At 39.4% G+C, this 13,717-nt stretch overlaps 1 long non-coding RNA gene across 1 annotated transcript in view; it reads left to right on the top strand.

The window, feature by feature from the left end:
* The first annotated feature begins 3,162 nt into the window (after nucleotides 1-3,162).
* LOC107696623 (uncharacterized) overlaps nucleotides 3,163-13,717 on the top strand; it is a 12,988-nt gene continuing 2,433 nt past the window's right edge. Inside the window, exons 1-2 of the long non-coding RNA XR_001635103.1 lie at nucleotides 3,163-3,173; nucleotides 4,642-4,643. This is a non-coding gene — a long non-coding RNA (uncharacterized LOC107696623). The remainder of the gene's footprint in view (nucleotides 3,174-4,641; nucleotides 4,644-13,717) is intronic.

Below are 13,717 nucleotides of genomic sequence, written 5' to 3'. Positions count from 1 at the left end.
TTATTATTATTATTATTATTATTATTATTATTATTATTATTATTATTATTATTATTATTATTATTATTATTATTATTATTATTATTATTATTATTATTATTATTATTATTATTATTATTATTATTATTATTATTATTATTATTATTATTATTATTATTATTATTATTATTATTATTATTATTATTATTATTATTATTATTATCAAAATTTAAAACAGTTGAGTACATTTTTTTTGGGATTCTTTGATGAATAGAAAGATCCAAAGATCAGCATTTATCTGAAATAAAAAGCTTTTGTAACATTATACACTATACAATTCAAAAGCTTGGAGTCAGTAGATTTTTTTTAACTAAACTAAAATGCGCTTTTAACATACTATCTCTGTATTTAAAAAATGTATTTAGTTACCACTTGTGTGTTCAAACACTGCCTGAGGAGAAGAAACAAGAATCAGAGAGCTTCCAAAAAGGAAGAAAAGCAAGTTTGGCAAAAGTTGGTCTCGAACTCAGTCGATGGTATCATACACTACTCCCCAATGCTTTACTCTCCAACCTGCGCCACTGCAGTTGCTAAATAACAGTGTCCACCGAGATTAAATAAACACAAGTGTGTTTATTCTCGAATTTTTTTCTTGAAATTTAACGAGTTTTTTCTCACAATTTAACTACTTTTTTCTCGTAATTTAATGAGTTTATTCTAAACATTTTATTTTGACTTTTTTCTCTAAATTTAACAACTTTTTTTCTTGCAATTTAACGACTTCTTTTCTCGTTATTTAATGAGTTTATTCTCAACATTTTATCTCAACTTTTTTTCTCGCAATTTAATGACTTTTTTTCGTAATTTAATTCGTTTATTCTCAACATTTTATTTCGACTTTTTTTCTCTAAATTTAACGAGTTTTTTCTGGAAACATAATGGCTTTACTATTGAAATTTAATGTGTTTAATCTCAACATTTTATATCAGCTTTTTTCTTGAAATTTAACAAGTTTTTTCTCGAAATTTAACGACTTTAATCTCAAGATGGTTTTATTTATTTTTTTATTATTGCTTGGCCCTAATCCTCTTCCGTACGCCCTAGTGCGGGCTTGGCAGAAGTGCGGCTCGAGGGTGCATAGCAGCTGCAAAGGGGCTGCTTGCGAGCAACCTTCTGAACGTAAAAATGTTGAATGGGACACCCTTCGGTCTTGTGGACTTAACGAGCACGCGCATGCGGCGGCCATTGTAAGTCCATAAGACCGCAAGTGCACATGAAGTGTTCCATTTGGGACAGGGCCAGATGTCATGCCGACGTATGCTAAAAATCTCTCGCAACAGCGAGTCAGCCATGCAGTCGAGCGCAGTTGTTCTCTCAGCTGCGCTGACCAAAAGCACAGTGGGAAACGACTTCCTGAAGACACAGCTTCCAGGCAATTCTCAGGTAAGGCTAGGTGCATCTCAAATGAGCCTATTTATTCGTATTATGATTTATCCTTATCACAGAAGTAATTAGGATTGTTCGAGATGAACTACACTAGCCTGCCACCAGTTGGTGAGATCTGCTGGTTGCAGGCGGGGGAGGAGTAAAGAAAAGGCTGTCAGGTCGGACACTTCGTGCTTTCTGTAGTGTGCTGAACCAACGTCATTCATGGCAAGCCACGCGATTTTCGCGTCGATTGTAGCCGAAGAAGTGGATGCGATTAAAATTCCCATGTTTTTGCATAAAAATGTTGGACAGCAAGATTGTGGACAGCAGAAGTGATACAGGAACTTGTCTAAGAAATAACATGCAACACTCGTCGTCCTTGTCATCACAGAATCTGACCAATAAGAATAAAGTGTGTCATCATCAAGGCTTTGTCAGCCGATTTTGAGCAACTGCTGTGCCAGAACTAGGTGGCTGGTCTCGCTTTGCTCTCGTGGTACTTTGATGACACATGTGATGTCCAAATACCCTTTTTTAATTATTTATTTATTATTTATTTTATTAACAATATCAGAAAAATAGACATAAACATTTGAACAAGAACATGTGGGGTATACAGTAAAAATCAAAAGGTAATTAAGTAAAAATAATAAAATAATCATAAAAAAATTATAAATAAAAATAAAGCTGCAATGAGCAATTATCGGGGTTCAATCGCTTAAGGCATTTAAGCAAATAAGGGAAAATACACTGTGTAAACAAGGATGTAACCAGCTAAATCAATTATTAAAAAGATCATTCTTGGCAAGTGCATGTAATTTACCATATAAATATGAAGCTTATTACCATTTATGACTGTAATAGCACCACCTATGGTCGGATTGGAGGATTGCGCAATAGTAGGTTTTTTAAATAATGTCAAATATTTAAAGGACAATTTGATTGACAGTAGTGGTCCTAGAGGAAAAGTTGTTCAGAATCAAGAAATAGATTGTACAGTGGGAAGATCTAGTGTGTGCGTGAATGTATGAATGTTTTCTGCAATTTGAGGTCATTTACCATAGAAAAAACGTGTTTTTGAATCATTTTTAACTGTTATAGCGCCACCTGTGGTCCGATCTCTTTAAAACTTTGCATGCTTGTTTAGAATCACCTGTCGCTTGGGCTCGCCAGGTTTTGTGAAGTTTTCCTTTGGTCTTTATAGGATTTTGGGTAAATTTGGGCAGGCCCCTTTTCTAAATGATGCTGTTATAGCTTCCCAAAGGGTACATTTCCATTTTTCTTTGATAATTATTGACCCAGAGAGTCCAGAGAATTGTACAGCAGTGTTTTTTTTTCCAGATTGAGCAGAAAACCTCGGACTAGTTTGCAAAAGTACATTTTTACATTTTCTCAATCATTTAACAAACGATTTGATTGACAGCAGTGGTTCTAGAGGCAAAGTTGTCCAGAATGAGGAGTTCTATTTACGCCCAGTGGCCAATTTCTTTCAAATTTCTCACAGACCTTTGGGGCCGTGAGTTGAACAGGCCCACCGAGTTTCGTTCTGATCGGCCTCCGTTAACCTTCACTAATAGGTGCTCAAAGTTCATCTTATATGCAAATGTCCTTATAGACACTTGTGGCACTTTGGACCAAGATCGTGCACACCGATTTTCATGTTGATAGGACAAATGGTTGCGCAGTTATAGCCATTTTTAAGCGCCACCAAGTGATCAAGCTCTGCGATTTTATCATGTGAGCTCAGATTGAGCTCTTACATAAGTGTTCTGAGTTTGGTGAAGTTATAGGCATTTTATTAAAAGTAGCCCTGCCCCTTTCTAACATTTTGGCGTCCCTTTGCAACAGTGAGTTGAAAGTAAAAAAAACTGGGGGGGGATAATTATTGATATTCACTCTCCAGAGAATCTTTCTGCACTAGTTTGGTTCCAATCGTGCGAAAAACCTAGGACTACTTCGCAAAAATAGGTTTTTCAAAAAAATCTAAAATACCTGAAAATTCACGGTCGAATCTGAATGCATTTTGTCCGGCGTGAGGCAAGGATTCCAACGACATAAGTCACTTGAGCTTGGTTTAGGAGTTATGAGCGATTTCATACTTTTGATCGCTGTAGCACACCTGCCAGGCCGATTGGGGCAATCCTTGTGAGTACTACCATCCCTCCAAGTTTTAAGTCTCTACGACTTATGGTTTGGTCTGCACAATCAGTTTTACGTGGAGATTGCTGATCTTTGGCCATTCTAACAATCACAATAGGGTTTCAGCTCTACACACTTAAACCCCTAATAAATAAATCATAATCATACAGTCATACAATCATACAATCATTTTACAATTTTAAAAGTTACAACTTATTTATTAATTTTTCTATAAGACTGGATGTTTTTAATGAATTTGGATATTTTTCTTACAAAAACGCATCGATTCGCTACAGAAGGCCTTTGTTCTCCCCCCCGGAGCTGTGTGAGTCACTTTTTTTTTTATGGATGGGAGCTTTTTATTTAACTTCTTTTGGACGGACGCATGCAACACCCGCTGAGTGCCATGAAAACAGATTGAAAGATCAAAGACAATTTTTAATATACCTCCGACTGGATTCGTCTGAAAGAAGAAAGTCATATACACCTAGGATGACTTGAGGGTGAGTCATTTATGGGCTAATTTTCATTTTTGGGTGAACTAACCCTTTAAAGGGATATCACAAGGAAAAATTAAAGTTCTGCCAAAATGACATGTTAGACCAGACCTAGTCTCAGCCTCAGATGTGTAGGATTTCTACATGAACAGACACTGATACGCCATTGAATCAACTCATCACAAGGTCTAAACTAATCCAATCAGGAGACAACCAAGCTTTCTTTGTATCAAGGACTAAAAAAGTTCTTTCACAACCTATAGATACCTCGTGATGTCTTGTGATCGCACAATGTATGGAACTATTATATCCAACAGGAAAAGGACGAGTAATTTAATCACACCCTCAGGCTTGCAAAACAACGGACCTAAAGAACAGTGAAAATGTGATTCAATCAAACTCAGCAAACCACCGCATGACGTGTATGGACCTCAGGAAATTCTTCCCCTCTTCCTTTCTCTATTAAGAGAGGAAATGCAGACATTGCATGGACCAAGTTTAAAAGACAACATTTAAAATCATTTAAAGTATCGGAGCAATATACTCCCAAATAATAGGCGTTATTTTGAACAGTGTGTGTTGTACGACACTTTATAAGAAGTTATTAAAACTTGCAGGAATACGCCCCACTGGAAGCATGTGATTCATGCATGATAAAGGAACAGTATGGGGCGTGGCTAAGCCCCGCAGCCACTCTCTGATTGGAACAACGACCTGTGGGATGGACCAAAGTCAGCCTGCTAAAAATGGACACAAAGCCCTCGTGGCTCGCTCGCGCTCTCTCTCTCTCTCTAGAACTGTGTAAAGTTGAACCTTGCCAAGATCTTGTTACCTAGCTCGTAGCTTATAACTGATCAAAGAACGTATTAACCCGTGGCCAGGGAAAATACAAATATTCAAATTGTTAAAATATACTGAGGTTAACGTCTCGCTGGACGACCATTGATAAAGTGTAAACTATCAAATTGGAAATCAGTTCTAATCAGGTTGACTTCGAATTTTCAGATTCGATTCCGTTCAAAACCTGAGCTAGAATAATAATGATTAATTCCCTAAGAAAAGTAATCTGACATTACAGATGTCACGCCCTCGGACCGCTGGCTGAACGTCTGATGCATATGGCACACAAAAGTGGAAACACTTCAGGAGTTTTGAAGAAGTCATCGGATTGGTTGAATTATACAGGATTTCTGAGAGACGTGTGTGTGGCGTTCTTTAATGTTCCACCTGGAAACAAAGATGCCGTGACGCCAAACCCCCTCACCAAAGAAGAAAGCCGTCGTGTTTACAACTGTGACGACGAGCGCTTATCAGGATCAACTAAACACTGGATTTTCAAAAGTATGTGAAATATTCAAAGTTCACGGCATAGAATCTTTAAAATACGTCCGAGAGTTTTACACACCGGTCTGTTATTGTAGCGACATTTCCACGCCCCCAAAACGTGACGTACCCCTAGGACTCTCATCTTCACGCTGAGTCTCCCCGCCGGTCTGCCTCTGACAGCGGCACTGCGGCCAGAGGAAAAGACCAGATAATACAGCTCGAGTTGGAAAATGAGCGCTCCTTAGATATGCTTACGGAAACTTAATCCTGGCTTCATATCTTGCAAATAACATTAGACCATTAAAGGGATAGTTCACCCAAAAATGAAAATTTTCGTGACGACACATTGATGTCCTAAGACACGAAACGATCGGTTTGTGCGAGAAACCGAACAGTATTTATATCATATTTTACCTCTAATAGACCACTATGTCCAACTGTCTTTGGGCGCGCGCGCGCGCACTGCATCTGGTGCGTGAGGTGTGTACGCGCTCTGGCGTAGTTTACGCAAGCGCCGGAAGTGATCTCTCGCGCGTATACGTCACTCATTGTTTACACAGTGCACAGTCATTGTAGGTACGACGGCTAATCAAAATGGTACTTACTTGCATCCAGAACGCTGCTGCCAGAATTCTGACTAGAACCAGAAAATCTGAGCATATTACACCAGTCCTCAGGTCCTTACACTGGCTTCCAGTTATATTTAGGATTGATTTTAAAGTACTTGTTATTATGCCGCCCGCAGTTGGAATCAGCTTCCAGAAGAGATCAGATGTGCTAAAACATTAGTCACATTTAAATGCAGGCTCAAAACTCATCTGTTTAGCTGTGCATTTATTGAATGAGCACTGTGCGATGTCCGAACTGATTGCACTATATTTTATGTATAATCGTTTTCTATTCTTAACCATTTTAAATTCAGTTTAAACCTTCGGCTGGATATCAACACACCCATTACCGTAAACTACGCCAGAGCGCATACACACCTCACGCACCGGATGCCGAGTGCGCGCCCAAAGACAGTTGGACATAGTGGTGTATTAGAGGTAAAAAAAAATGATATAAATACTGTTATTTATATAAATACGGTTTCTGGCACAAACCGATCGTTTCGTGTCTTAGGACATCAATGTGTCGTCACGAGCCGCAGGGTTTAATTTGGATTTGTCTGTGCATGTTTTTTTTACTCTCATAGATTTTGTTACCATTGCCATGCATTATATGACTGATAGACTGCGACGGCTGGAGTTAAAAATCATCATATGTGTTCTACTGAAGAAACAAAGTCACCTACATCTTGGATGCCCTGGGGGTAAGCAGATAAACATCAAATTTTCATTTTTGGGGGAACTATCCCTTTAACATTTTTTTTTGTCTTTGGAATGCAAACATCCAGGGTCAGGTGAGGGCCTGAACAACGGAAAGCCAACTGCTGAAACCTGGCCGTGGTTTGTTCTGATGGATGAGATGTTGGGTCAGATGTGGCCCAGTTATCCTAAAAGGTATCTGCGCCAGTTTTGGCAAAGTAAGCACTGGCTAATATGGCTGTGAGCCTAAAGTGGCCTGCATATGATGCCACAAATGTGGCCCAGTTATCCTAAAACATCTCTGTGCCAGTTTTGGCAAAGATATGGCAGATTAAGCACTGGCTAATGTTGCTGTGAGCCTAAAGTGGCCTGTATATGATGCCACAAATGTGGCCCAGTTATTTAAAAACGTATCTGGGTCAGTTTTGGTAAAAATGTGGCACAGTAAGCACTGGCTAATGTGGCTGTGAGCCTAAAATAGCCCTCATATGATACCACTAATGTGGCCCAGTTATCCTAAAACATATCTGGGCCAATTTTGGTAAAAGAAGGGCACGGTAAGCACTGGCTAATGTGGCTGTAAGCCTAAAGTTGCTCGTATGTGATGCCACAAATGTGGCCCAGCTGTCCTAAAACGTATCTGGGCCAGTTTTGGCAAAGATATGGCACAGTAAGCACTGGCTAATGTGGCTGTGAGCCTAAAGTGGCCTGTATATGATGCCACAAACGTGGCCCAGTTATTCTAAAACGTATCTGAGCCAATTTTGGCGAAGATATGGCACAGTAAGCACTGGCTAATGTGGCTGTGAGCCTAAAGTGGCCCTCATATGATGCCACTAATGTTGCCCAGCTATCCTAAAACATATCTGGGCCAATTTTGGCAAAAGAAGGGCACAGAAGCACTGGCTAATGTGGCTGTGAGCCTAAAGTGGCCCGTATATGATGCCACAAATGTGGCCCAGCTGTCCTAAAACATATCTGGGCCAATTTTGGCAAAGATATGGCACAGTAAGCACTGGCTAATGTGGCTGTGAGCCTAAATTGGCCCGCATATGAAGCCACAAATGTGGCCCAGTTATCCTAAAACATATCTGGGCCAGTTTTGGCAAAAATATGACACTGGCTTATATTGCTGTGAGCCTAAAGTGGCCCGCATATGATGCCACAAATGTGGCCCAGTTATCGTAAAATGTATCTGGGCCAGTTTTGGCAAAGATATGGCATAGTAAGCACTGGCTAATGTGACTGTGAGCTTAAAGTGGCCCGCATATAAAATGACAAATATTGCCCAAATAATTTATAACAATTTGGGCCACTTTTGGCAAATATATGGCACAGTCAGCATTGGCTAATCAGTGTGTAAGCCTAACTTGTCCCATATTTGAAATGGCAAATATGTCCCATATATTATAAAACAGATGAGGGACACTTCTGGTTTGGATGTAGCACTTGACACTGGCTAATTGAAATGGAAGTTTGAAATTGTAAATATGGCCTAATAGAATTTGGATACTTTTAGTAGGATGCAACACAGTTAACTGATACAGGTTGATCTGGATATAAGTCAGTGATATAAGTCTTAAGAAGGCTACATACCCAGCAATTTATTTTTTTGAAACATGCTTTTGATGGCAATTTTTTATATGTGTACTGTGCAGCATAAAAACAGATGTGCACTATAATGATAGCTCTAACTGTCACGGTTTCTGTTAATTTGGACTTTGTTGTCCTTTTGCACCACTTCCCGTGTTGTGTTGATTGTATTATTCTGTTCAGGTGTGCCTAGTCAATTACCCTTGTTTGGTCTGAGTACTTATTGTATGTTCACTTTGAGTTTGTCTGGTCTTACGGCTACATGTCTTGAATGTTGCTGTGCTACATTGTGTTTGGATTTACCCTTGTTGGATTAAAGACTTGTGATATATAACCTTTCGTCTTCGTCGTGTGCTCTTTAACACAGTGTAGCCATGACACTTATAGACTTACTGTGTAGGTAGAGTCTGAGTGAGAAGCATTTAGGTTCAAACTTGTGAAGAACTGTTTTCGAAGTCTTGGAATTTTAACATTTAAGGAGGACATTTTTTTAATTTCTCTTTACAATATGTTGAGTATTGTTGATGCATAACTCACTTAAGGCTTAGTGTGGCCCAGATAATGTATATTTATGGATTATTTGGTTCATTATTAGCTAAAATGTGGCTGTGTAGTGGCCTGCTTGTGGACCACTGCCAAAATGCCACTATTCCATGTAGCATGTGGGCCACATGAGGAATGTGGGGAAGACCAGGATTAGAATAAAAATCAACGGTGGCCCACATTAGGGCCAGTTTTGGTTTGTTTGGTTGGCTTGCATGCGGCAATGCTAAGGCTTACTTGAGGCCCCAAATCTGGCAAATAGGAGTGGTCCACCCAAATGCCATCATTTGATTAAACCAGGGGTGCCCAAACTCGGTCCTGGAGGGCTGGTGTCCTGCAGAGTTTAGCTCCAACTTGCCTCAACACACCTGCCGGGAAGTTTTTAGTATGCCTAGTAAGAGCTGGATTAGCTGGTTCAGGTGTGTCTAATTGGGGTTGGATCTAAACTCTGCAGGACATCGGCCCTCCAGGACCGAGTTTGGGCACCCCTGTTCTAAACCGTATGCAGGCCAGAGCAAGGTGTTGGATCTAGGCCGGATCTGGGCCAGAATTAAAATCAATGTTGCCCAGATTGGGCCAGTTATGGTTTATTTTATATTATTCATTTTCATGGCTGACCTTCGGCCTACCTATGGCTTGCTTGTGACCCAAATTTGGCAAACAGGAGAGCACCGCCCAAGTGCCATCATTCTTCACAGTATGTGGGCAGGAGCAAGGTTTTGGATCTGGGCCAGAATTAAAATCAATGTGGCACAGATTTGGGCCAGTTATGGTTTATTCATGGCTGACATTGGGCCTTCCTTTGGCTTCCTTGTGGCCAAAATTTGGCAAACAGGAGCGGACCGCCCAAGTGCCATCATTCTTCACAGTATGTGGGCAAGAGCAAGGTTTTGGATCTGGGCCGGATCTGGGCCAGCATTAAAACCAATGTGGCCTGTATTTGGGTCAGTTCCGCTTTATTTGGTTTATTCATGGCTGAAATTGGGCCTTCCTTTGGCTTGCTTGTGGCCCAAATCTGGCAAACAGGAGCGGACCGCCCAAGTGCCATCATTCCACACTGTATATTGGCCAGATGAAAGTGTCAGGTGTGGGCCTGATCTGGGCCTCAGGAATTTTGCTATCTGGGTTGTTACATAAAAATCTAATTAAAAGGGTAATTCTATTGTCAACATTTCACTAAATATTTAAATTAATAAATTATAAATGGCTAAACACAATCATTAATGAATAAATATCTTTGGTTACACATTAACAAAAATAAAAGATAAAACGTGAAAAAGATGTCATGTTTAAATGAGTTCTCATGCTGACTTCCTAAGCCTAAGAACAAAGAAGAAGAAAAAAAACAATATACTGGTTTAAGGATTTAAAAAATCCATGAAAAGTTAATGAGTTAGAATGCTGTATAAACTATATTAAACGTAAGTATAGGTAATTATATAGTTCATTTTAAAATCAGTATTTGTAGCCAATTATTCAATTGTATTTAGTGTGTTCAACTTACTTTTTTTTAATTTGGATGATTTATATAGTCGTGGTCCTGGTTGACATCCTGTAAGGCAGACACTTGGTCTCAAACACCATGCTGCACCAGATACTGCCTCCCTTTGATTGCATGCCTCCTGTTACGATATGATGTTTATTTTTCATTGTGTTTTCATAATACTTGTATTCTGTTGGATGTTTTCTTTTTGAGTTTCAGATCGCCGCTGATTTGCTAAGAGTGCTGCCGCCTACGAGCGGTAACTGGGTGATCAGCGGGCGGTCCTTTTAAAACGCTTCTTCCGTTCTTCAGAAGTGAGCTGTGCGACTTCGGGCCGGTCACACTGATCCAGACTCCCTGTTAGCCACCAAGCCAAAATGTATTTCTAGTGTCTTTGAGTGTTTCTTTTGATCGTTTGTTTTCTTTGGAATGTGGTAGTAATGTAGGAGAGAACTTCCCTTTTCTTTAAATCTTATTTCTACAATGTTTTTGCACATAGAGTAGTTAGGTTAGGTTGATTGTATTTATTTTTCTTTTCTTTGTGACAGGTTATCTATTGCTGTTTTATTTTATTAGATTGGTTTTGTTTGTTATTTTGGGCCTTGGGTCTTTCTGATGAAAAATACCACTTTTTATTTTTATTCCTTTATATTTCTTTATATTCGTCCCTCAGACTAATTATTTTGCTTTGTTTTGTTTTGTTTGTTTGTTATTCTTTTTTTTTTGGTCTGGCGGCCTGCTGGAAGCCTTTTGTTCTTTCCTTTTATTCCTTTTTATTTCCTTCTTCCTCTTCCTCTTGGCTGTCGTCTGGTGGTATGTCGCCAACACCAAGGCAGATGTTGTGCAGCATGGTGTACACACAAATATGAAAACAACATTCTGTCACCTTAAATTGTAAATTATTTGATCTGACATTAAAGTTGTGTGTTAAGTAAAGGTCAAATATATAGAAAAATAATGCAACCTTTGGTGCAAATGTTGGATGCACTTCAAGTGCCTGATGGAAGATGGCTCTAAATCACAACTTCATCATTCCAAAAGCACACTCAATAATTGAGCAGCCTTTGGAAAGATGTGCATTGAAGTGCTGAGTAGATGGTGAGGCTGGATTCTTAAATGGTGCCATGATTGTGATTGGCTTCTCTGTGCAGGGGTACCCACCATCACCGAGGAGGAAAAAGCCCTGAGGTGGATATTTTGCCTGTTTTTAAATGGGGCTGTTCTTAAGCACCCGTGAGTCGTGGACACTCCCGGAGTACCCTACAAAAATGTCTAAAATGCCACTTGATGGTCGCATATCCCTTGAAGCAGGATGGAGGCAAACAGCTTTCTGTTTTTATAACACTGTCCATCAGGGCCAGCTGGTGGTTTTATTTTCACATGGCATCCATCAATTGCTCCAACAGCTTTACTAAATGCCTGGTGATTGGTGAGAGAAGCAAAGCCAGTGTAACCGGCCCCACGCTGTCACTGTTATGGTCTGCGTTGTGTTATAAATGAAGAGACGGATCACGGGAACTGCTGCTGATGGAGGGTTTAATAACAAGGAGCATGCAGATGCTGGATGGAGTAGAGAGAGAGTACAACAATGAGAAATGTTTTCATTCTGTGATTTTTTCCACCTCTCCTCAGTGTGCTCAACATGGTCTGAGAACGCAGCGCGGTCTGAACAGAAATGACGTCACGATGTAAAATTAATATAAAACTCTTTTCGCAAAAATGACACAAAGTACAAAATTAAATTATCACTTTTTCATGAACAACTAATATAAAGTAAATACATGAAAATTGAAAGGAAGGATCATTAGTGAAATACATTAATTTAGATCGTGAGTGCACACTCTTATTAACATCCGTCACACCAGCACCAACCTGAAGCAGGTGTTCTTCTGACTTTGGTAGGGCCATGACCTTTGGCAAAATTGCCATGACTTCATCAGCCACTTGATGTATAATTCTGTGAATAGTTGGCCGTGGCATCCCAAAAGCCTCTGACACAACCCTGTAAGATGCAACACATGCCAACCAATACAAAAACACCAAGGTCTGCTGTGTTGTACCCCTGCTATGTCTCTGTTGCTAAAGAAGGAGCTCCATAAGTTTATTGAGGCTCTCTCTCGTCAGACGAAAGGCTGCTTTTGTATCCCCTCCATCAAAAAACTTCTCAAGAACAGGGACATGGGTGTTGAGCCTGCAATTCTTGATGTCTGTCTGTATGAAACAAGATAATAAAAATTATATGTACAAATACATACTACTGAGGGTTGAGGACACTCCGTACACACATCCTACAGAGGATGCGACCTCCGGAGGGTGCAGCATTCGAAATGAGACACAGCTAATGTTGCTCTATGCCGGTAGGGAATAGTAAGATGGCGGTGTAGTGTATCAGAGCGAATCAGACAATTTAAGATTCGATCAGATCATTGTTGAAACACAAGGAGCCAAATTCCACAAAGAGGCCCAAGACAACATGGATGATCGTAAATCAGATCCTAGCGCCAGCCAGCCTGAAGTAAGCTTAACCAACCAACTCCACATTTTGAACAGCTTGCAACATTAACACAAAAGAACACTTATTGACAGTGGTGTAATGTAACAAAGTAATAATACGTATTTAACGTATTTTTTGAGTATCTGTACTTTACTTGAGTTTTTATATTTCAGCCAACTTTTACTTTTACTCCACTACATTTCCTAATTAAAATGTATACTTTTACTCCGATACATTTCCCCGAAGCATAGCCTATTTGTTACTTACAACAAAATAGTTAGAAGTCAGAAGAACATGGACTGCAGGAAAGCAGGTTTGACGAATCAGTGGTCTGGCGTCTGCAAGTTAGACTTCTAAAAAACACTTTTACTCATCTGCAAACAAGTGCTCACACAACTGCGGTCGATTTCCTTTTCTTCTCAAGTCGAGGTTGGGGTGTGCTGTGCGATATACAGTATATCTTCTGTGATAATATGGTAAGTGTTGTTGTAATGATGTGCGATCTGCCATTATCAAGTATATCGCCAAATCACACACACAGAGTGCATACACGTGATTTATTAGTCTATTAAAACTCAAAATTCAAGGCATTCTAAATTGTAGACGGCAAAAATGCTTCTGTATTATTTTTATATTTATATAATTTAATATAGTGAACTTAATCTATATCACACAAAGAGTACCGTTTTTCTGCAGATATCAGCATGATAACACATTTAATAATCATTTTATAAAAGTTCAGTAAAGCAATAAGTGACTAACATTTTAGAAATAATATTGCTTGATTTTGCTCAATTTTGCTAACAAAAATAGTTATATCACAAGGTTCTATCATTCAGAAACATGGCTTTTCATATCACTGCTATGCTGATGACACTCAACTCTACCTCTCATTCCATCCTGATGATCCGACGATAGCTGCTCGCAT

This window comes from Sinocyclocheilus anshuiensis, unplaced genomic scaffold (assembly GCF_001515605.1).
Source record: "Sinocyclocheilus anshuiensis isolate Anshui unplaced genomic scaffold, SAMN03320099.WGS_v1.1 scaffold502, whole genome shotgun sequence".
NCBI lineage: Eukaryota > Metazoa > Chordata > Actinopteri > Cypriniformes > Cyprinidae > Sinocyclocheilus > Sinocyclocheilus anshuiensis.
This window is presented reverse-complemented; position numbering and strand designations above follow the sequence as displayed.